We start from the raw sequence: 22605 nt of genomic DNA on the forward strand, positions 1-22605 counted from the left end.
TGTTAAATTAACATGAGCTCAGTCTTTCCATGTCCTTTTATTGGACACACAAAATCAATGATGAATTGATATTTATCAATATCAAGATAGAGTAACAAATAAATCGTATCTGAACATTTTGAAGAAAAGTATATTGTGGGAGTTTCTCAGACACGTCCCCATGGATGAGAAAAGGGTTAACTGCCCAAGGACAATGTTGACTATATATCAATCAATTACCCGTAAAGTTATCTAATCAATAAACATACAAGAGCCAATACTCTTTTTAAATGAGAGGGGGCGTGACAGGTCTGGCCATACCAGCTCTGGCTTCTAACACGGAGTAGCCCAACTCTCTTTTAATTATAATCACACAGGTAAAGGGAGACAAGACAGAGAGGAGCTTCTTCTGGGATGAACAGGATGGGGTGGAGTTAGGGAGCCACTTTCTTAGGGAAACTGTCATAGAACCAGACAGGGGACCAGTCCCCCAGTGCCACATACCCCCCAGCAATCTGGGACAGACCTCCGTGTCTGCCAGTTTGGAGAAGTCAGGCCTCTGTGTCAGGAGGCTCAACCTAGTCTGATTCTGCTAGGTGAGGTTGGCTTCCCACAGTATATTACGGTGTTGTCCTCAAGAGTTTATTTGACTCCCACACACCCTCTGAACAATGTATTCTGGAGAGACTTGAACCATGCGAACGTCATACAGGGAACACTACTGTTGTATCACACACTCTAATGACTCTGTCAGGTTTCCTGGACTGAATTGATACCACATGACAAGTACATTGGAAACTATGACAATGTTGCAGGGCTGGGGCCTTCTAGGAAACTGAGGCAGCATTTAGTTCCCTTCCTGTCTCAAATCCCAGTTCTTACAATCAAGTCAGAACTATTTCAGACATGTTGTGCAGAGTAACAATTAGGAGTTTATTGGAAAAGGGAAGAGGGTATATTTTTAAGGGAGGAGGTGGATCCTCTCAGAGAGGCGAGAGACAGCATGCCTCTCTTGAGCTGCAATTTTATTGGGAGTCCCAGGGAAGTTTCCAGAGCATCCCACTCACGTCCTCCTCTTGACTTTTGACTGACAGCAGAATGACATCAGACTTTTAAGTCCCCACTGCCATGACTTAGTTTGAGTCATTTTGTATCATGATTAATGGTTCTAATTAGGACCTGTTCTTACAGATTTTATGGTTAAGAGGGATCGTCCTGATCTCCCTGAATTCTGAGATCAGGCCTATTTAAGGTCATAAAATTGCCCCTCTTCAGGGTAACTTGTATTTGTTTTACTGACATTATTTCGGGTCTGCATTCTCCTGCAGAACAGGTAGTTTGCTGAGGAATGTAACATATCCTCTCCACTTAAGCCAGGCAGGGCTCCAGGTAAATTGCTTCTTGGAAATGAAATCATGTGGGGGTCAGCACAGTAGGTCCGGTTTATAGAATCATGCCCTTGGCCTGAGGTTCCCATCACTCATGTCTGCCTGTCCCCTGTAAAGAAAACATACTTGATCCCAGAGGATGGGAGAAGAAATCCAAAAATGTTTCAGATGCCCACAGAGTCACTAAATGCTTTGGGAAATGATCTATTAAACATAAACATACATGGACAATCGTTGAAAGCCACAAATTATTACATTACATACTCCCTATCACTAGGAACAAAGCAAAATACCTCTTTGACTTCTGAAGACACTATGTTTTAAACTTTAATACCAATTTGCTGATTAACAAAAATGTCTGGTAGATTTGGTTTACATCTGGGTCTTTTCATATCTACTTAATAGTCATGTTGGGTGGTCCCTGAAATAACCTATTAAAGATTGGGCAAGGCACTTATGCGACCAAGTATAGAAAAGTTCAAAGAACGAAAATATGTTATCAACTTCCTAGCTGTATTATTGTTTTTATTTAAACATTCAATTATCTCTTAAGACCTTTAAATAATACAACAAAGTTATAGAAAACCACACCTATTTGCCCACATAGCTACTATTCTCTGTGTTCTTTATTTCAATGTGTAAATTGAGATTTCTGTCTGATATTCCTTTCCTCCTGTCAAAAATATTTTCTTCAAAAGTTCTAGGAGAAATAGTTTCCCATTTTTGAAGTGAGACCTTTCTTTATACTCTGCCCATTGGAAAGTAAGAGTTTCCAAGCAGGCTCCTGGGAACTGGCTCTGGCCTTTAGCTACTGATTTTCCTTTCATGCCGTAGTTTCTCATCCCATGTGCTGAGCAGAACTCAGCTCAGCCGAATACTTAAGGGGACTCCTTTGCATAGTTCTGCATTTCTCTCTCACTGTGGCTTTCTTTGCTCCAATACTGTTTTGCAGATGACTGAGTTGGCCTCTGAATTCTCAGCTCAGTCTCATCTACTAGGTGACTCACCAGGTAAAGCCTGGCTGACCCTTGTCTGCTCCACACCCTGGAAGCTCTCACAAGGTCCTGAACTGAAGCAAGAACAGGGTTTATCTAATTTGCTTCCTGCTGCTCAGGGTCACTGTTCTTTGGCACCTCCTGTACAGTGTCATGACAACATTGCCATGCAAGAAGTACATACACATACAAATTCTTTCAAATGGGAGGGTGAATCTGGTCTCTGTAGTTTTATCATTCCTGAGACAAAAGTCTGTGTGTTAGGAGTTTGAATTTGATTGCTCTTGAGCTACAGATAATTTTTGGAGAACTTTTACATTAATAAGGCTTTTCCATTCCATCTTACAAATGCATTGTTTCTTTCTTTCTGAATTTCTTCAATTTTTTTTCACTACTGTTTATAGTTTTCAATAGACAGTACACTTTTGTTTAATTTGTTCCAAATACTTTTGTTTATGCTATTATATGCTACCAGGTTTTCATTCATTTTCACTTTCCAGTTCTTGTTATATATGTGTATATTCACCTTTATATACTAACCAGCTCTGTTAAATGTTTTTCACATTACTGAACTGGTAATATGTATTTCTTTGAAGATTTTTATTAACACGGTGAATTATATCAATTGATTTTTAACATTAAGAAATCTAATGTTACTGTAAAAACCTAATTAGGATATAACACCATTACAACATAATTTTTATTGCAATCTTGGACTCAATTTGACAAATTTTGTTAAAATTTGGTGTGTATATTCCTGTGTCATTGCTCACCATTTTCATTTTTAAATATCTATGTGTATATATATACATAATTATTTATATATACATATACATATATATGCATATATGTATGAACTTGGTATTAGGGTGAGTCTCACCTCATAAAATGAGAAGAAAAGTATTCCTTCATCTTCTGTTGCTGACATCTCTGTGTATGTATTTCTGTGTGTGTGTGTGTGTGACAGGTATGAGTTATGTTTCAGCACTTATACACTTTATAACATAAGATATTCCAGGCTAACAATCGAACTTTCCCTTTAGAACTCTCAAATCAGTCATCTCTCCATGGAGTCTTGTTTCACTCCAGTGAAAATAGTATGTAGAAATAAATAACGCAGTGTCTGGTCACTGCTCTCAGGACTTCTCAGTAAACAGAACAGGCAATGCACATGCACATGTACATATAAAATAAATAAAAGCAAAGTAATCACTCTTTTGTTGAAACAATTATTATAAATAACAACATTGACTGATGTTATCATTTGAAAGAGGTAAGTTCTTTGTGGACCAGCTACGTGTGAGTTGCTAATATAAAGGAACATCAAGAACTGGGCCTCTGAACTGTAAATTGTTGCCATGTTACAGCATGCAAAAGAATTTCTTTCATCTCTTTTCTTTTTTTAAAATAGACTTTATTTGTTATTACCATTATTATTTGGGGGTAGTACTAGGAATTGAGTCCAGGGATTCTGAACCACTGAGCAACATGCCCTGCCCTTTTCTGTAATTTATTTAGAGATAGGGCCTCACTAAGTCGCTGAGGTTGGCTTCGAACTTGTAATCCTCGTGCCTCAGCCTCCTAAACTGCTGGGATTACAGGTGTGCACACTGCACCCAGCTAGACTTTATTTTTTTCAAATAGCAAACTTGAGTAGAAGGTCCAGATATTTCCTATTTGCCTCTGTTCCTCACACATAATCTCCTCCATTATCAGTATCTTCCACCAGTGTGGTATATTTGTTACCACTGATTAATCTATATTAACAAGACTCTCATCCAGAGTCAGTGTTTCCCATTAGGATTTACTTTTGTTTTGTACATTCTATGGGTTTGGACAGATATATAAACAATACAATTCTATACACTATATATAAACAAAACAATTCTATACACTAAACAATATAGAATCATATACAAGTAGTATCAGTGCCTTACACATCCTCCTTGCTCCTCCTAGTCATCTCTCTCTTCTCTCTAAGCACTGGAACCATTGTTCTTGTTTTGTTTTGTCTGTCTGTTTGTTTGTTTGTTTGTTTGTGATTACAGTGCCAGGGTTTGAACCCAGGACCTCATACAGGCTGGTGAAATACTCTGCCACTGAACTATATCCCCAGCTCTTTTGATTGTTTACTTTTTGAGACAACCACTGATATTTTTATTAGTTCCATAATTTTTCAGTTTTCAGTATGCCTTGTAACTGGAATCTACACAATGTAATCTTTTCTGGTTGGTCTCATTCATTAGTAATATTTTCCTTCATGTCTTTTGTTGCCTGGATAGCTCATTTTTTAATGTCATTTTTTAAATATTCTTTTATCTCAGTGTATCATAGTTTATCCATTCACCTATTAATAAATATCTCAATTATTTCCAAATTTTGGCCATTATAAAGAAAGCACCTATAGATATCCATGTTTGTGTGTGTGTGTGTGTGTGTGTGCAGGCATGTGTGTTTAAATGAGTTTGTAACTCTTTATCAAGATGCATAATTGCTGGGTAGTATGGTAGTATTAAGTTTAGTTTTGTCATAAAGTATCCAACTATCTTTCCAAGGTGACTGAATCAATTTGCATGTCTACCAGCAATAGATGAGATTCTGTTGCTCCCATCCTCACAAGTCTTTGGGGTTGACAATATTCTGGACTTAGGCCATTCAATAGGTTTGTAGAGATATCTCATTGTTTTAGTTTGCAATTCCAGGATGACATATGATGTATGGCATCTTTTCCTGTGCTTGTTTAACATATGGATATCTTCTTTGATGACATGTCCATTAAGATCTTTGACCCAATTTCAATTTTGTGTGTGTGTGTGTGTGTGTGTGTATGTGTGTGTGTGTTCTAATTGTTAAGTTGTAAGAGTTCTTTGTGTATTTGGATTACAATTTTCTACTGAACTCTTTTGTGAATATTCTCTCCCAGTTTATGTCTTGTTTTTGCGTTCTCTTCACAGTGTTTTATGTAGAGCAGAAAGTTTTAATTTTAATGATAGGTTACTACTTGTTTCAAGAGATAATGTCTTTGGTTTTGCACCAAAAAGTCATTACCAAGCCCAAGATCATCTATTTTTTTCTCTTATATTATCTTCTGGAAGTTTAACAGTTTTGTAGTTTTCTCTTAGATCTGTGATCTATTTTTGGTTAATTTTCATGAAAGATGTAAACTCTGTCTAAATTAATTTTTTTTTCCATGTGGATGTCCAGTTGGCCTAATACTATTTGTTGGAAAGTTCATATATATATATATATATATATATATGTATATATATATATATATATATTTTTTTTTTTTTTGCCTTTGCTCCTTTGTCAAAAGATAATTGACTATACTGACGTAGGTGTATATGTAGGCTCTCTCTCTGTTCCATTGACCCACTAGCTTACTCTTTCCTCAGAAAACACAGTCTTGACTTTTGTAGCTTTACGGTGTATCTTTAAGACATGTATTGTCACTCCTCCAACTCGTTTTGTTCTCTTCAGTATTGTTTTAGCTATTCTAAGTCTTTTGCCTCTCCTATATATATTTGATAAGCTTGGAGATCTATTAAACCACTTTGTGAGATTTTCTTTTAGATTTACTGATCAATTTCAGCAGAACTGGCTTCTCAACCACTTGAGTCCTTCTATCCGTGAACATGGAATATCTTGCAATTTGTTTAGGTCTTCTTTGATTTCTTTCACTAGTTTTGTACTTTTTCCTCATATGGATTTTGTAAATACTTTGTTAATTTTATACCTATGTATTTCAGTCTGGAGGATGCTAGTCTAAAGAATACTCTGTTTATTCTGTTTTTAACTTCAAATTTTGCTGATTCATTGCTTATATGTAGGAAAATAATTGACATTTTTTAAAAAAACCCTTGTATCCTATAACTCTACTATAATTGTTTACTATTTTAGGAGATGTTTTCTTTTGTAAAATCTTTCAGATTTTCTATATAGTTTATTATGCCACTTATGAACAGAAATATATTCATCTATCTTTTCCAAATCTGTATAACATGTATTTTATTTTTATTTTATATCAACTGGGAGTTCAAATAAGATATTGAAGAGAAGTGGTCAGTAGAGAATTTCTTTAGCTTTTTAATGTTCTCAGAAAACAAGGGCCAGAACAGTAAAGCAGCATAAAAAGCAGAATCTAACCTGGCTTGGTGGCACACACCTATATTCCCAGTGACTTTGCAGACTGAGGCAGGAGGGTTGCAAATGTAATGATAGTCATGGAAAGTTAGTGAGATGCTGTTTCAAAATAAAAAGTTGGAGGGGAGGGATGTAGCTCTGTAATCTGGATTTCAAGACTGAAGTTAGAGTGAATGTTTCTAAATATCTATATTTTCTCCAAAATTTGTTTCTTTCTTCCTTGCTCTTATGAAGTAGAAATCATCTTCTTTCTTTTCCATACAAATTATTTTACTTTTATTTGCATTAAACCATGTTTATTATATTCTGTTTCTGATATGTAATATAACCAATATAGCCGAGCATTGTCCATTACTTCAACCACATTCACCTCAATACTTGCAACATCATTAGCACACATTCATACTTTCTACATTGATTTTGCAAAATCAATATTTAAATGACCAGATGGTCATCATTCTGCAACCTCCTCACCAAATACAACACCCAAATTCTTGAGTTTAGACCAAATGAGTGTTAGTGCTTGAGATCACAAGTGACTTATTCACTGTGACCAACAGTCCTTTGCTATTTCCCTAGCCTTGATCTGGTCCATTCCAAATAGAAACTATGTCAAAGTTCAGCACTTTTTAAAAAAATCTAATACTATGATTTTACCTGACATGTTCTGCAACCAATTGCAATCTCTCTCTGTCTATCTCTCTCTTTCTCTAACACATGAAAGCACAGAACACATTAATGTGTATATGGAATTCCATCATGGATGTTCCATGAAAACTATAAACTTGACTATATCCACATCCCCTCTCCTGTTAGAGAGAAATAAATGTTACTATTGAGTTGCACATATTTTGCCAGGTTCTGAATCATTTCATCAACTTCTTCTGTATCAGGTCCTGAATTACTTCTCCATTATTGTTTCTATGATTTCTAATATTGTGTATATATGCAATGCTTTTTAACTTTAAGAAAATTTTCAAACATACATGCATTAAGGAGTTCAGTGCACTGAACCACAATGGTAAATACCTTAAAAATATCTCCTTTGTTATCTTTTTACTTTTCTTAGTTGCATTTTATTTTGTCTCAAACCTCATAATATCATTAAATACGTATGTGTATATATAAGGCATATGTGTATATATATATATGTATTTATATATGTATCATGGATATTTTACAAGCTACAATGCTATTTTTATAACATTAACACTAATAATTTGATTCTTCTTGGAAGTAGTTTATATTTAAATTTCTACTCTTTGTAGAATAATTTATTATTTTTCCTCACTGATATGCAACACTGTGTGCATCTTACATTTGTTTGTTATATCTCTTGTATCATTTTACCTATAAAAACCTTTTATTTCTACTTCCTACCATTGACACATAGAGTGTTTCTTCAGTTATTTACCTCTTAATAAATGTTCCAATATTTATTAAAGAAATATGTTATAAAATACAATTTCTAATAGATTCAATTAACATATTTTATTTTTCTTGTATAGAAACCCTATGACATAGTCAGGTGTGGTGATGTGTGCCTGTAATCCCAGCAGTTTGAGAGGCTGAGGCAGGAGGCTCTCAAGTTTAAATCCAGCCTCAGCAACTTAGTGAAGCCTGAATCAGCTTAGGAGAAACTGTGTCAAAAAAAAAATTAAAATTAAAAAGGGCCAGGGAAGTAGCTCAGTGGTTGAGTCCCCTTGGGTTCAATCCCTGGAGAAAACAACAGCAACAACAACAGCAAAATCCTATGATACGGCTGCAACTTGAAGCCTGAGTCCTTTTCATTGGAATTTTTATTTGGGTCTCTAGAATATGATTAATGTATTTCATACAGGAAGACTTTATGAACTCAATCTCCTTTTGAGATTGAGGAGTAGGGTAACTGTAGGTCTTGGTGAAGGTATCAAAGTCTGCCTTTGCAAGGAATCTCAACATAGTACTGCAACCCCAGAGCAGCCCTTGGATGAGGTAAAGCAGACATGAAAGTGGCCATCATCAGCAGCATCCTGGGTAGTGTGGGTAGGAGTCCAATGTCTTTGAGGAAGGGAATAATCCATGCAAACAGAAGTGTACTGGACTGTCAATTTTCAATAGATACTGTGGGGCTGTGCCTATCTTATTCCCCCAGTGTCCTCTCCACAAGGGACAATGGAGAGTGCAGCCTAGATGATGAATTTTCTACAGCAGGAGCTGCTGTCTCGGAGATGTAGGTCCCAGAACAACACCCAGAGCAACTTGGCTACTGAAGTTCAAATAAATTAACCTTGGTTTATTGCCCAGCATTGATTGATCTGCTTTTGTACTAGCATCATTTTCAGAATCCCATTCTCGAAAGATACACGTTAATGATTTCAGACTCCTTGATGGAAAGGGAGAAGGGGTAAGTCTCCTCCAAGGCCTTGATCTTAATGTCCTTGACCAGGAAGTTCAGCTTGCTGACTAGAAGCCAGTCTTGTGCTCTGAAGCCTCCCTTTCTAGAACCCCAACGGTTTCCAGACCCTCCAGCCCCACTTGACATTTGCTTATTCTCTTCAAGAGCAATTTTAAATATTTTTCTGGTTCAATACTTTTTCTTGCCAGCAATTTCTGTTATATGGATATTTGACCTCTTTTGCCTTTCTCCTATGTATATTTTCTTGACTCTATAAAATCTTTGATTCTGTGGTTTGTCTTATTACTTTATTGGACATCATCAAATTTTTATATGTAGTAAGTTTACTGTCATATAAATTTAAGTTTAGGTTTTGTTTTCTTTTTTTCTTTTGTTTGCTTTTTATGAATATCTAGTTCAGAGAAATTTTAACCAACTTATATCATGAATTGAGAAAAGGACTTATGCCTTCTGGATTATATATTAAGAACTTTTGTATTCATTCCCATTGACGCCCTCCAAATGCAAAATAATGTCATTATCCTGTGAGACTGCAATGTTATGAGTTTTCTAATGAGTTTCATTGCATGTCATCATATCATCTTTAATAAACAGTAAACATTATCAGGTTAAGAACTCATGATGTCTACTATATTGTTTTTAAACCAGTGTGCTCCTGGCACCATATATTAAAATTAACATTGTTTCTTTTTCTTTTTTTAAAAGAAGAGAATGGTTTTATTAATCACAACATAAAACTGACATGGAATCCTATTAGAATGAAACCAGGATAAATAATACTGTTATAAAATTTATGTTTCTTACATTCAAGGGGAAAATACTACATATTAGGGCTCTTCTTGGTGTTATGCACTAATTTCAGCAAAACTTTATTTTGAAAATACTAAGTAGCAATTAATACATATTCTTAAACTGTGCTAAGATAAAGTTAGAAAGGCAACTGGTAACAACCAGCAGAATAGAATACATTTCGTTAAATATTAAGAATCATATTCTTTTTTAGCTGTTATATATGCATATCTTTTTCATCGATAAGGCAAGTACTGGCTAAGGGTACCATATGATTAATAAGTTTCTTATTAAGCAACAAATACTTGGCTAATCAAGACTCAAGTGAGTTTCCTTTCTTAATTTTGCTCTTTTGTACCAAGTGAGGCAAATATGAAATACAGCTGTTGTAAATCTTCTAACTCACCATTGAATGAGGGTAATGAATTATTAAGAATGCCTCTGAAGTATTTGCAGTATTAAAAATAATAGGCCTCTGCATAATTTTCAAAATTAAGCTCTCATTTTGGTATAGGATTTGATAATCATAACACATTTGACCTGTATTTTCTTCTATCAACTACATTTTGCCCGCAATAAGGGTTAGTGTATGGTCTCAGACTATTTCTACATATAAAGCATCTTTAAATAAGTTTTGTTTTCACTTAAATGAAGACTTTCCTCACTTTTGTGTCCATGAAAATTAATGAGCATACACATACATATACTTGCATACATATGTATGTGTATATAAGTAAGTTACTTTACTGTTAGAATAAACTAGACAACTCTGAGGAATAGTTCGGTCTTCTGTAGAAATCTTCCTCTGTGCTGAGGAAGGCAGGTATAGTTCAATGAAGGATGTGATGAGGCTGTAGTGAGTTTTCTCATCATCTGTTCATCCTGCATTGCCAGGTCTCAGCACCACAGCTACGTGCACATCTGCTTCCTCAGCAGCACCGGCCTCTAAAGTAACATCTGTTAAAAACAAGATGTTGTCGTGTTGAACATCCAGTGCTGTTTGCAATCCTTCGATAACTCTCACTGTCCACTTTGTGTCCAATCTTGGTATCACAGTGACCCTCAAAAAGCTCAAGAATATTTCCCTCTGTAGAATGCCCAAGTAATAGTTTCTACACTTCCCGAAGAATAGATACACACCTTCATCCCAGCTTCTCTCCACTTCCTGATTGCTGAACGACGTCTTCGAAGAACTAGACTTTCATATTCCCAGCTGTCAATGCTGCCCTCCGCATGTGGCCCTGCAGCTGTTTGAGAGCTGTCGTCTTTCAGTCCAGAGACGTCTGCCAGCACACGCTCTACCACGGCCTGGATCATCTGCCGAGGGTCATCGACCCCATGCCCAGCTGCTGCAGGGATTGGAACAGCCCCATGCAGGTGGGCATCTTCTTCTTCTTGTTTCCTCACAAGATTGACATCCTGCTGGCACTCCTCCTCCTCCCAATGTGTCTGCAGATATTCTTCAACCTTTTCTTTGATGTAAGGAAATAAAATGTCCTTCATAAAAGTGATCGGGGTTGTAGTACCTTGGATATCGAACAAGATCACGTGCCTTCAGCGGGCACCGAAAGCATGACCATCTCCCTACCAGATGTTACCACGGAAATCTGTCTGCTGGTGTGGAGGGTGGAGGGCAGTGCCGGCTGCGCCCCAGGTCAGTCTTGGGTTTCGGAAATCAGATCCCGCAACAATCTCAGAGGTGGCCACCACGTGGGACCTGAAGAGCACAGGGGAGGGTACCTCTGCGGACAAGCAAGTGGAGAGGCCTGCCGCCCAGGGCTTAACATTGTTTCTTAAAATAAAAATAGAATGGGTGAAAGTGTATCTTAAAGTGACAACATTATTGTACTATCATGTCCCCAATTTACTCAATAAATAAGTTTAGGTTGTAACCTTTATCAATTGAAGTTATTTATTTGGCACTTAGTCCTTTATCACAGATTTGTGTGACATATGGTTATTGGGAGATTGTTCTCCTGGTTAAAATTCTCTAATAACAAGGGGGAAAAAAACTTACTAACCTGGCTCATATAGCCCTAAACAATTTGTTCACAAATTACTTATCTGATATCTCTTACCACACTTCCTTTTACCTTTTATTTTGCTATCTCTGTGATTTGAACTTAGCTGATAGTCATTCTGCTATCCAGATTGTTCTTGCCCCTGCTGCTGTATTACTGATCTTTCCAGCAATTCAAATTGCTTACTCATGTAAGTTGCATCTTTCAAAAGACTTTCTCTAATCACTAAAAATACTTTCTCTAATCATTAAACAAACAAATCTCAAAGTTGTCATGAATTACATCTTCCTATTTTAATTGTCTCCCTAACACTGGTAATTTCCTGTTACTTTTTTTTTTTTTTTTCACTCATACTCCCATTTTATTATAAGCTGTTTGAATGAAGGAAATTGTCTTAGGATTTCACCAGTAGTTAGGCATATGTAATGGATTCTAAGCATACAGTAGATATATAATAGAAGTTTTTAAAATGACTATTTTATAAAATTTGAACAGAGAAAATCACATTCATAGAATATTAGTAAAGGATTACATAAACCACTAATTGTTCTGGGATATCAATAACATATTCTGACCTAAGCAGATCTCCTTGCCGGGTCCATGTTTGGAAATCTATTGATGCTATTTAGAATTGATTTAACAAAACCAATACTGACATTTTGCCAAGGGTTCAAATTAAGAAATATTGTAAGAAATACTCCATGGAACTTATTTACTGTGAGAGTCTGGTTGAATGTAAAATTCACTTCATTGTACAATTTGTTCTTTGTAAAGACACAGAGGATAATTTTTCTAGTTTCTTGTTTTAATGCCAAGAATAACTTGATTCTTCGGGGAAAAAATTATTACCATTACTACTTATATTGTAATATTTTTCTCAGAAGATGATATTCGAAATCATAACTCTAAAGTATCATGTGAAAGTTACATAATAACATATTTCTGTAAAGTAAACTTATTACTACATAATTGTTTTTCTGTTCCCTATTATTTAAATCTTATCAATTGTGGGTGGGTTTTATTGAAGTTCTCCAAAACAAGGACAATATCCCAAGATCACCCATATGCATGTTTTAAGATATTTAGAAAGTAATAAACCTGGATTCATGTTCCACCCTGGAAATCACCATTGATCAATAAATAAAAGAAGTTATGCAATGAAAAATAGATAACAGAGCAAATTTATTTGTTGAGTAGACATTGTACTTATTTTTAAATCAGTCTAATTTGCCAAATGTATTATCTACATTGAAGTATTGCACTATTGCGTCTTTACTTTCCCTTTATTACTTTGAATATTTTGCTTCTGTTGTCAAGGCAAAGCAAAATCATAATTGCTACTAGTTGACATTTTATATACCTGCATATTCAATTTAATTCTTTCAAGTATAGAACTAAGCAATTGCATTATCAATTAGTCTTTACACTTTTGTCATTTCAAATAATTTAAATACAATTAAAGCTACATGTCTGTAATGATGCTATTTTAAATTTGACAATGTTTTAAGGAAAAAGGTCATTATGAACAGACCTACAAAGAATCTTTTTTGTTTTGCTTTTTGTTTTTCATTAGCAAAAACAACCATAAAAAAGATTTTTAAAAATGATTCCTCCTGCAGTTGGGTATAAAGAATAATTTCTAATGTCGTACAATGCAGTAGAATAACTACCGACAATGGTTAATTGTCCCTTTCAAATCGCCAGTAGAGAAAATTTTGAATGGTTTGAACACAAAGAAATGATGTTTGAGGTGAAATATAGGTGTTAATTACAAATAAAAAAAATTCAAAAGGAAATTGTAGAAGACATTTTCATAACAGCAAATTTTGCGTTTTCTAATGTAGAGTCCAGTTACTTTTTGCGATCTGTACAGTTGTGTAATCACCACCACAATAAAGATGCACAATTGATCAATCACCTCAAGAAATTCCTCATGCCCCTTTCCGGGTAGCCCTAGTTACCTCCCCAGCTGCTGGCAACCAAGGATCACTCAGTATGTGACGTTTTGAGACTCCATTATTTTACTTGGTGTAATGCTTTTGAGATTCATTTTTTTTTCTTTTCTTCTTTTTTTTTTATTGTAAACAAATGGGATACATGTTTTTCTGTTTGTACATGGCGTAAAGGCATACCATTTGTGTAATCATAAATTTACATAGGGTATTGTTGTTTGATTCATTCTGTTATTTTTTTCCCTTCCCTCCACCCCTCCCACCCCTCTTTTCCCTCTATACAGATCTTCCTTCCTCCATTCTTGCCCCCCTCCCTAACCCTAACTCTAACCCTAACACTAACCCCTCCCTCCCCCCATTATGTGTCCTCATCCACTTATTAGCAATATCATTCGACCTTTGGTTTTTTGAGATTGGCTTATCTCAATTAGCATGATATTCTCCAATTTCATCCATTTGCCTGCAAATGCCATAATTTTATCATTCTTTATGGCTGAGTAATATTCCACTGTATATATATATATACTACAGTTTCTTTATCCATTCATCAATTGAAGGACATCTAGGCTGGTTCCACAATCTGGCTATTGTGAATTGAGCAGCTATGAACATTGATGTGGCTGTATCTCTGTAGTATGCTGATTTTAAGTCCTTTGGGTATAGGCCAAGGAGTGGGATAGCTGGGTCAAATGGAGGGTCCATTCCAAGTTTTCTAAGGAATCTACACACTGCTTTCCAGAGTGGCTGCACTAATTTGCAGCCCCACCAGCAATGTATGAGTGTACCTTTTTCCCCACATCCTCGCTAACACCTGTTGCTTGTATTCTTGATAATCGCCATTCTAATTGGGGTGAGATGGAATCTTAGGGTGGTTTTGATTTGCATTTCTCTTATTACTAGAGATGTTGAACATTTTTCCATATGTTGATGCTGCATATCAACATTCTAATAGTTTCCCTTTTGGCTGCTGCATAGGCATTCCATGTGCAGATGTATTAGTTTGCTTGCTCATTCTCCAGTGAATAGGACATTGGAGTATTATTTTGCATTGTGTTATAATTGTGAAAAAAGTCACCAGAAGTATATGTGAAGAACAACAACAACAATGACAAAATGGTCACCTTATCTTTCAGGTAACATCTGGGCATATTTTAGAATTTATTAATAATATTATATTATTTACTAATATGTTTCCTAAATGCATCCATAGGATTGTTTCCAGAGGATCTTTTCTTTGGAATAGTGCCATTCCCTCAATGTAAAATTATTAAATTTTAGATTTAAAATTGAAGTGCTTTATAAAAATATTTGTCAGTGTCTAAAGATTTTGTGCTCTTTCTTCACAGTCAATTTATCTTGCAGTTACATTATGTATTCCCATTAATTTATTTTACAATAGCAATGAACTCTCTCTTACAAATATTTAACTCCTGTGGTTAATAAATTGTAGTACTTAATTTTAGAAGGACAGTGATCTCCAGAAATGATAGTATATGCCACATAAAAAATAGGATTTTTGTAAGGGTTATTTTCTAGGATGTGTTTTTAAAGATGAAAGAGAGAGAAAGAAAAAATGATATTTCCCTTCTGGAGTCAGGTAATTAATAAAATACAGCAAATGTTGGAAATGTATCTCTGATAAATTAGTATATAGCATCATTATTATAATTACTGTTATTTTGGCTAAAGTATACAGAATTTCTTAAATGTAATATATTAGGAAATATATAAGATATTATTTGTAATAATAATCATGTTTCACACAATACTGAGTGTGTATAATAGATTTTGAGCATATTAGGTGAGTGGATTGATTGAATTTTATATTTTTTATGGCATAATCACTGAATATACACAAGAGAAAATATGAAGTTAAATACTGCAATCCTTCTTTGTACAGATTGTATATAATTTCTATGTTGTTCTGTTGTTTAGATATCAATTAGACCTTGAAAATTAGAGAAGTGAGCTATTTTAACTAAGTGTTCAAACTACTTGCCTTCTTTTCTATAAATTCAAATTTTATTTTCAACTTCCTAAAAAGAGATCTTTAAAATGTTTTCTCTAGTAAACTGCACATTTTAAATTTTGCTCCATTGATTTGAATGTTTTCAGCATTTTTTGTTCATTAAAACATTTCTCTTTTTATGATTACCATAAGAGAAGCATAAATTAATATCATGGCCTCCTCTCATTTTAATCAGTGCTAGGATGATACCAATCATAAGCTTAACTAATTTTTTATTATTTCATTTTTTGGGTACTGGGGGTTGAACTCAGGGGCGCTTAAACACTGAGCCACATCCCCAACTCTATTTTTCATTTTATTTAGAGACAGGGTCTCACTGAGTTGCTTAGTGTCTCCCTTTTGCTGAGACTGGCTTTGAAGTCATGATTCTCCTTCCTCAGCCTCCCGAGCTGCTGGGATTAAAGGCCTGTGACAGTATGTCCAGCAATTAAAATATTTTAAAAATAAAGATTTCAACCAATTTTTCTGAAAGGTATCTGATTCTGAAGCACACCAAATTTGGAGGCCCCTGCTGAGATTAGGAACAACTTCCTCATACTGGAAATGGAAGTTGGAGGACTGCGCCCCCCTAAGGAAGATGACTGGAAATTGCACTTCCACTGGCCTGTGTAACACAGGTCTACTAAATCTACACACGTACATCTTCAGCCTCTATGTCTTTAAAAGCTTTGTTTTACTCCAGAGATTTCAAAGATGGGATTTTTGAAAGGATAATTTCTTCTTTTTTCTCTCAAAGCTGACTTCGAATAAGAATATACATTCCTATCAGTTTGACTCCAAACACATCTGGAGCAGCTGATGCCGTAGTCTAGCCTCTCTCCAGTACTGCAGGCCAGTACTGATGCTGCCCTGTAACATTTCCAACATCCTGGGTGATAGCTTTCAGCTGATAGCTATCAGGAATTTCAACAATTGAATCATAATATCCATGACATCAACTAAACTTATATAATTCCATCATATCACTTAATCAATGTCCTTGAAATTTTCACCCATTCGCATAAACAAAGTGATAAGAAGGTAAATAGCAACCAGTGTGGGAGACACAGGGCAGGTAAAATCTCTGTCCTTAATTCATAATCTTTTACTACTCCCCTACTTTGGGAAACTGTCTTTATTGAGCAGAATCAGACTAGGTTCAGCCATGGGATGCAGAGGCCTGGCTTCTAGGAACTGCCGGGGAGCATGTGGCACTGCGTGGGAGTGGTTCCCTGTCTCCTTCTGGAATGTTCCCCCTAAGAGAATGGCTTCCCTAACTCCATCCTAGCCTGTCTATCTCAGAGGAAGCTCCTCCTGGTCCTGGCCCCCTTTACCTGTCTGTTATAAATAAAGGAGAGCTGGGCGACTTCATATTGCTGTAAGAGGTCAGAGCTGGTATGACCAGATCAGTCTCACTCCCTTTCATATAAAAAGAGTATTGGCTTTTGTATGTTACTGAGTAGATAAGTTTTTTAGGTAGATAGAAAAACTGCCAACACCCTCCTCCAGTAGATAACCCTTTTCTCCTCCATGGGGGACATGGCAGAGAAGACCCTCACACCCTATCTTTTAAAATATTTTTCTTAGTGCATTATATTATACAAAATGTAGTTCATTCTGATACATTCATAAATGCATATACTATGATTTACTTCATTTCAGCCCTCAGTATTTGTCCTTTTCCTCCCCTCCCCTATCCCTGTGATTCCCTTCCACTGCCATACTGGCCTTCCTTCTATTTATCCATTGGTTTTTACATTGGCACATTACAGTTATATATAAAGATGGCATTCATTGTGATATATCCATGCAAACAATAGCATTATTTGGTCAACCTCACTCCATAATCGCTCACTTGCCGGTTGCTCCTTCCTCCATCTGAATTCCCTTTTACTCCACTATTCTCTTGTCTCTTTTGATGAGGTCCCCTTTTTTATTCCTTATTTCTCTACAACGTTAACATATGAGAGAAAACATACAACCTTTATCTTTTCTGAGTCTGGCTTATTTCAATTAGAATGATCTTTTCCACTTACATCTTTTACCGGCCACTGATAGAGTTTTGTTCTCCTTTAAGGCTGACTAAAACTCCATTAGGTATAAGTTCCATATTTTTTAAATTTATTCATCTGCTGATGGGCACCTAGTTAGTATCCTTGATACTTTTTCAAACTCTACTTATCATAGATTTTGATCACTAACCTTGGTATCTTTTCCAATACCTGTTTAACATGAATTTTGATCAATGCCCATAACAGAAACTATATAAGCCCCTAGACTAGCACATGTAAATGGCAACCTGCTATCCAGTCTTCTCCCCCATTGTGGAAGTTCTGTCTCTTTTCTTCTCACTTAAATAAATCCTACTCCAGTCACCCTTGCCTTCTGTTATTATTCATGGGTTTTTTCTTTGAATTTGTGGGAGAAGAATCCAGAAAGAAATTGGCAGTGAGCTGTGGGGTCTCCTCCAATACTGGAGGGCACAGACTGCCATTATGAGCTGCAGTGTGCCTCTCAATAGCAGAAGAGAAGGATCTGATTTTGCAAACTACAGCCCTCACCACTGATGACGATGAGCATCCCCGGCAGTGATTAAACCTGCAGTGATTAGCTGCTAACACTAACCTGGCATTCTCAGTTAAAGAGACCCACACCTTATGCAGATTCTACTCACCAGCAGAGGCAGAGAATCAAGCTTTTTTTCAACTCTGGTTTCATCTTGAGGAATCTCCGCACTGCTTTCCAAAGTGGTACTAATTTGCAGTCTCACCAACAGTGCACCATTATAACTTTTTCTCATTAGCAATTATTATTGTTTGCATTCTTATGGTTGCCATCCTAACTGATGTGACTTTTAGAAGAAAACATATGGCCAGCATTCCAAAAATACCAACTTCCTTAACAAGACACCTGAAGCTCAAAATAATAAAACCAATCTCTCCTTTTTCACCAGAGGCAGAGAAAGATGGTAGGAGGACACAATAGAGACTTGAGCATAGTTACCAGGATGGGAGTGACTCCTCAACAAGCCCAGGAGCAAGGAGATGCAGATGTGCGGGGAGAAGGAGTATAACACAGGTCCAATTTCTCTGCTCACACAGCCAACAACAGTGCCCAAGTGTTCACCAGCATGCAACAACACAGAATCCTTGGGCCCTGTGAAGGCCTCTGACGGGCCCTGTAACACTGTGCTGCAGAAGGTGAGGGAGATGTGAACCAAGTTTCCCAACAGTGGAAAGAGTAAGAAGTTGAGGGCAGTCAGCAAGGACTGCTACATCTCCAAGATGTTTCTGCATGGGGACTCTGCCATTGGGGTCCTGCGGAACTCCCTCATCACTGCCAAGTAGGGGATCCTTCCTAGTGTTAGAACTTGTTTGCCTGTCCTGTGAAGACCTGCCCTTTGTGATTGAAATAATAAAGTCTTCTTTAAAAAAATAAAACCAAGAATCAATGAATGGGATGGCATAAAAATTCAATCAAAAATTTTTAAGAATTCAGTATAGCAAAAGAAATGAGTGTAATGAGAAAGCCTATAGAAGTGGAGAGAATATCCGCCAGCTACTCTTCCAACAGGAGTTTAAAATCCTAAATAGATAAAGAACTCAAATGTCTCATCAACAAAGAAGCAAATAATCCAATCAGCAAACAGACAAATGACATAAACAGCCATTTCTCAAAAGAAGAAATACAGATCACCAGCAAAAATATTAAGGAAAAAAGTCTTTCAACATTCTTAGCAATCAGGGATAAACACCCCCAGAATCTTTCTCCCCACTCTTACAATGTGTGAAAGGTGCCTTTTCTTATTTTCCTATTCTTAATTAAATTAACCATAAAAGTCAGCCATAGTGTGACGCCAGGAGATACGCAAGAGTCTCTTAAAAAATAAAGTTATCTCTCTAGCTCCATTTAAAGTATTTATAAATTCCCAAATATATATTTATGTGCATTTCATAAATATGAATTTAATACATTTATATATTTTTATAATATGGCAAATTTATTTTTTATTTTTATTTTTTATTTTATTGTGAACAAATGGGATACATGTCGTTTCTCTGTTTCTACATGGCGTAAAGGCATACCATTTGTGTAATCATAAATTTACGTAGAGCAATGTTGTTTGATTCATTCTGTTATTTTTTCCCTTCCCTCCACCCTCCCACCCCTCTTTTCCCTCTATACAGTCCTTCCTTCCTCCATACATGCCCCCCTCCCTAACCCTAACTCTAACCCTAACACTAACCCTTCCCTCCCCCCCATTATGTGTCATCATCCACTTATTAGCGATATCATTTGACCTTTGGCTTTTTGAGCTTGACTTATTTCACTTAGCATGCTATTCTCCAATTTCATCCATTTGCCTGCAAATGCCATAATTTTATCATTCTTTATGGCTGAGTAATATTCAATTGTATATATATATATACCACAGTTTCTTTATCTACTCATCAATTGAAGGGCATCTAGGTTGGTTCCACAGTCTGGCTATAGTGAATTGAGCAGCTATGAACATTGATATGGCTGTATCTCTGTAGTATGCTGATTTTAAGTCCTTTGGGTATAGGCCAAGGAGTGGGATAGCTGGGTCAAATGGAGGGTCCATTCCAAGTTTTCTAAGGAATCTCCACACTACTTTCCATAGTGGCTGCACTAATTTGCAGCCCCACCAGCAATGTATGAGTGTACCTTTCTCCCCACATCCACGCCAACAACTGTTGTTGCTCGTATTCTTGATAATCGCCATTCTAATTGGGGTGAGATGGAATCTTAGGGTGATTTTGATTTGCATTTCTCTTATTACTAGAGATGTTGAACATTTTTCCATATGTTTGTTGATTGCTTGTAGATCTTCTTCTGTGAAGTGTCTATTCATTTCCTTAGCCCATTTGTCGACTGGATTATTTGTATTCTTGGAGTAGAGTTTTTTGAGTTCTTTATAGATTCTGGAGATTAGTGCTCTATCTGAAGTATGAGTGGCAAAGATATTCTCCCACTCTGTAGGCTCTTTCTTCGCATTGCTGATAGTTTCCTTTGCTGAGAGAAAGCTTTTTAGTTTGAATCTATCCCAGTTATTGATTCTTGCTTTTATTTCTTGTGCTATGGGAGTCCTGTTAAGGAAGTCTGGTCCTAAGTCGACATGTTGAAGATCTGGACCTACTTTTTCTTCTATAATCTGCAGGGTCTCTGGTCTGATTCCGAGGTCCTTAATCCATTTTGATTTTAGTTTCGTGCATGGTGAGAGATATGAGTTTAGTTTCATTCTGTTGCATATGGATTTCCAATTCTCCCAGCATCATTTGTTAAAGAGGCTATATTTTCTCCATTGCATATTTTTGGCCCCTTTGTCTAGTATGAGAAAATTGTATTTATTTGGGTTTGTGTCCATGTCCTCTATTCTGTACCATTGATCTACCTTACTATTTTGGTACCAATACCATGCCGTTTTTGTTACTATTGCTTTGTAGTAGAGTTGAAGATCTGGTATTGCAATACCCCCTGTTTCACTCTTCCTGCTAAGGATTGCTTTAGCTATTCTGGGTTTCTTATTCTTCCAGATGAATTTCATAATTGCTTGCTCTATTTCTTTAAGGTACATCATTGGGATTTTAACTGGAATTGCATTGAATTTGTATTGCACTTTAGGTAGTATGGCCATTTTGACAATATTAATTCTTCCTATCCAAGAACATGGAAGATCTTTCCATCTTCTAAGGTGTTCTTTAATTTCTTTCTTTAGTGTTGTATAGTTCTCATTGTAGAGGTCTTTCACCTCTTTTGTGAGATTGATTCCCTAGTATTTTATTTTCTTCAAAGCTATTGTGAATGGGGTAGTTTTCCTAATTTCTCTTTCTGAAGATTCATCACTTATGTATAAAAATGCATTGGATTTATGAGCATTGATCTTGTAACCTGCTACTTTACTGAATTCACTTATGAGTTCTAAGAGTTTTCTGGTGGAATTTCCCGGTTCCTCTAAATATATAATCATGTCATCAGCGAACAGGGATAGTTTGAGTTCTTCTTTTCCAATTCGTATCCATTTAATTTCTTTGGTTTGTCTAATTGCTCTGGCTAGAGTCTCAAGAACAATGTTGAATAGAAGTGGTGAAAGAGGGCATCCCTGCCTTGTTCCAGTTTTTAGGGGGAATGCTTTCAGTTTTTCACCATTTAGAATGATATTAGCCATGGGCTTAGCATAAATGGCCTTTACAATGTTAAGGAATGTTCCCACTATCCCTATTTTTTTCTAGTGTTTTGAGCATGAAGGGGTGCTGTATTTTATCAAATGCTTTTTCTGCATCTATTGAAATAATCATGTGATTCTTGACTTTAAGTCTATTGATATGGTGAATTACATTTATTGATTTCCTAATGTTGAACCAACCTTGCATCCCTGGGATAAAACCCACTTGATCGTGATGCACTATCTTTTTAATATATTTTTGTATGCGATTTGCTAAAATTTTGTTGCGAATTTTTGCGTCGATGTTCATTAAGGATATTGGTCTGAAATTTTCTTTCCTCGATGTATCTCTGTCTGGTTTAGGTATCAGGGTGATATTGGCTTCATAGAATGAGTTTGGGAGGGTTCCCTCCTCTTCTATTTTATGGAATACTTTGAGAAGTATTGGAATGAGCTCTTCTTTAAAGGTTTTGTAGAACTCGGCTGAGAACCCATCTGGTCCCGGACTTTTCTTCGTTGGTAGGCTTTTGATGACTCCTTCTATTTCATTACTTGAAATTGGTCTATTTAAATTGTGTATGTCCTCCTCGTTCAGTTTAGGCAATTCATATGTCTCTCTAGAAACCTGTTGATGTCTTCGAAATTTTCTATTTTGTTGGAGTATAGATTTTCAAAATAGCTTCTAATTGTGTTTTGTATTTCAATCGTGTCTCTTGTGATATTTCCTTGTTTATTCCGAATTTTA

General features: G+C 36.1%; 1 pseudogene across 1 annotated transcript in view; it reads right to left on the reverse strand.

Annotated features, from left to right (window-relative positions):
• Window positions 1–11272, reverse strand: part of LOC306669225 (enolase-phosphatase E1-like) — a 28362-nt pseudogene extending 17090 nt beyond the window's left edge. The window contains exon 1 of the transcript in view: window positions 10440–11272. The product of the transcript in view is annotated as an enolase-phosphatase E1-like (transcript). The remainder of the gene's footprint in view (window positions 1–10439) is intronic.
• Between the last annotated feature and the right edge of the window lie 11333 nt (window positions 11273–22605).

The sequence above is a fragment of the Sciurus vulgaris genome (assembly GCF_902686455.1).
Source record: "Sciurus vulgaris genome assembly, chromosome: 9".
Lineage (NCBI taxonomy): Eukaryota > Metazoa > Chordata > Mammalia > Rodentia > Sciuridae > Sciurus > Sciurus vulgaris.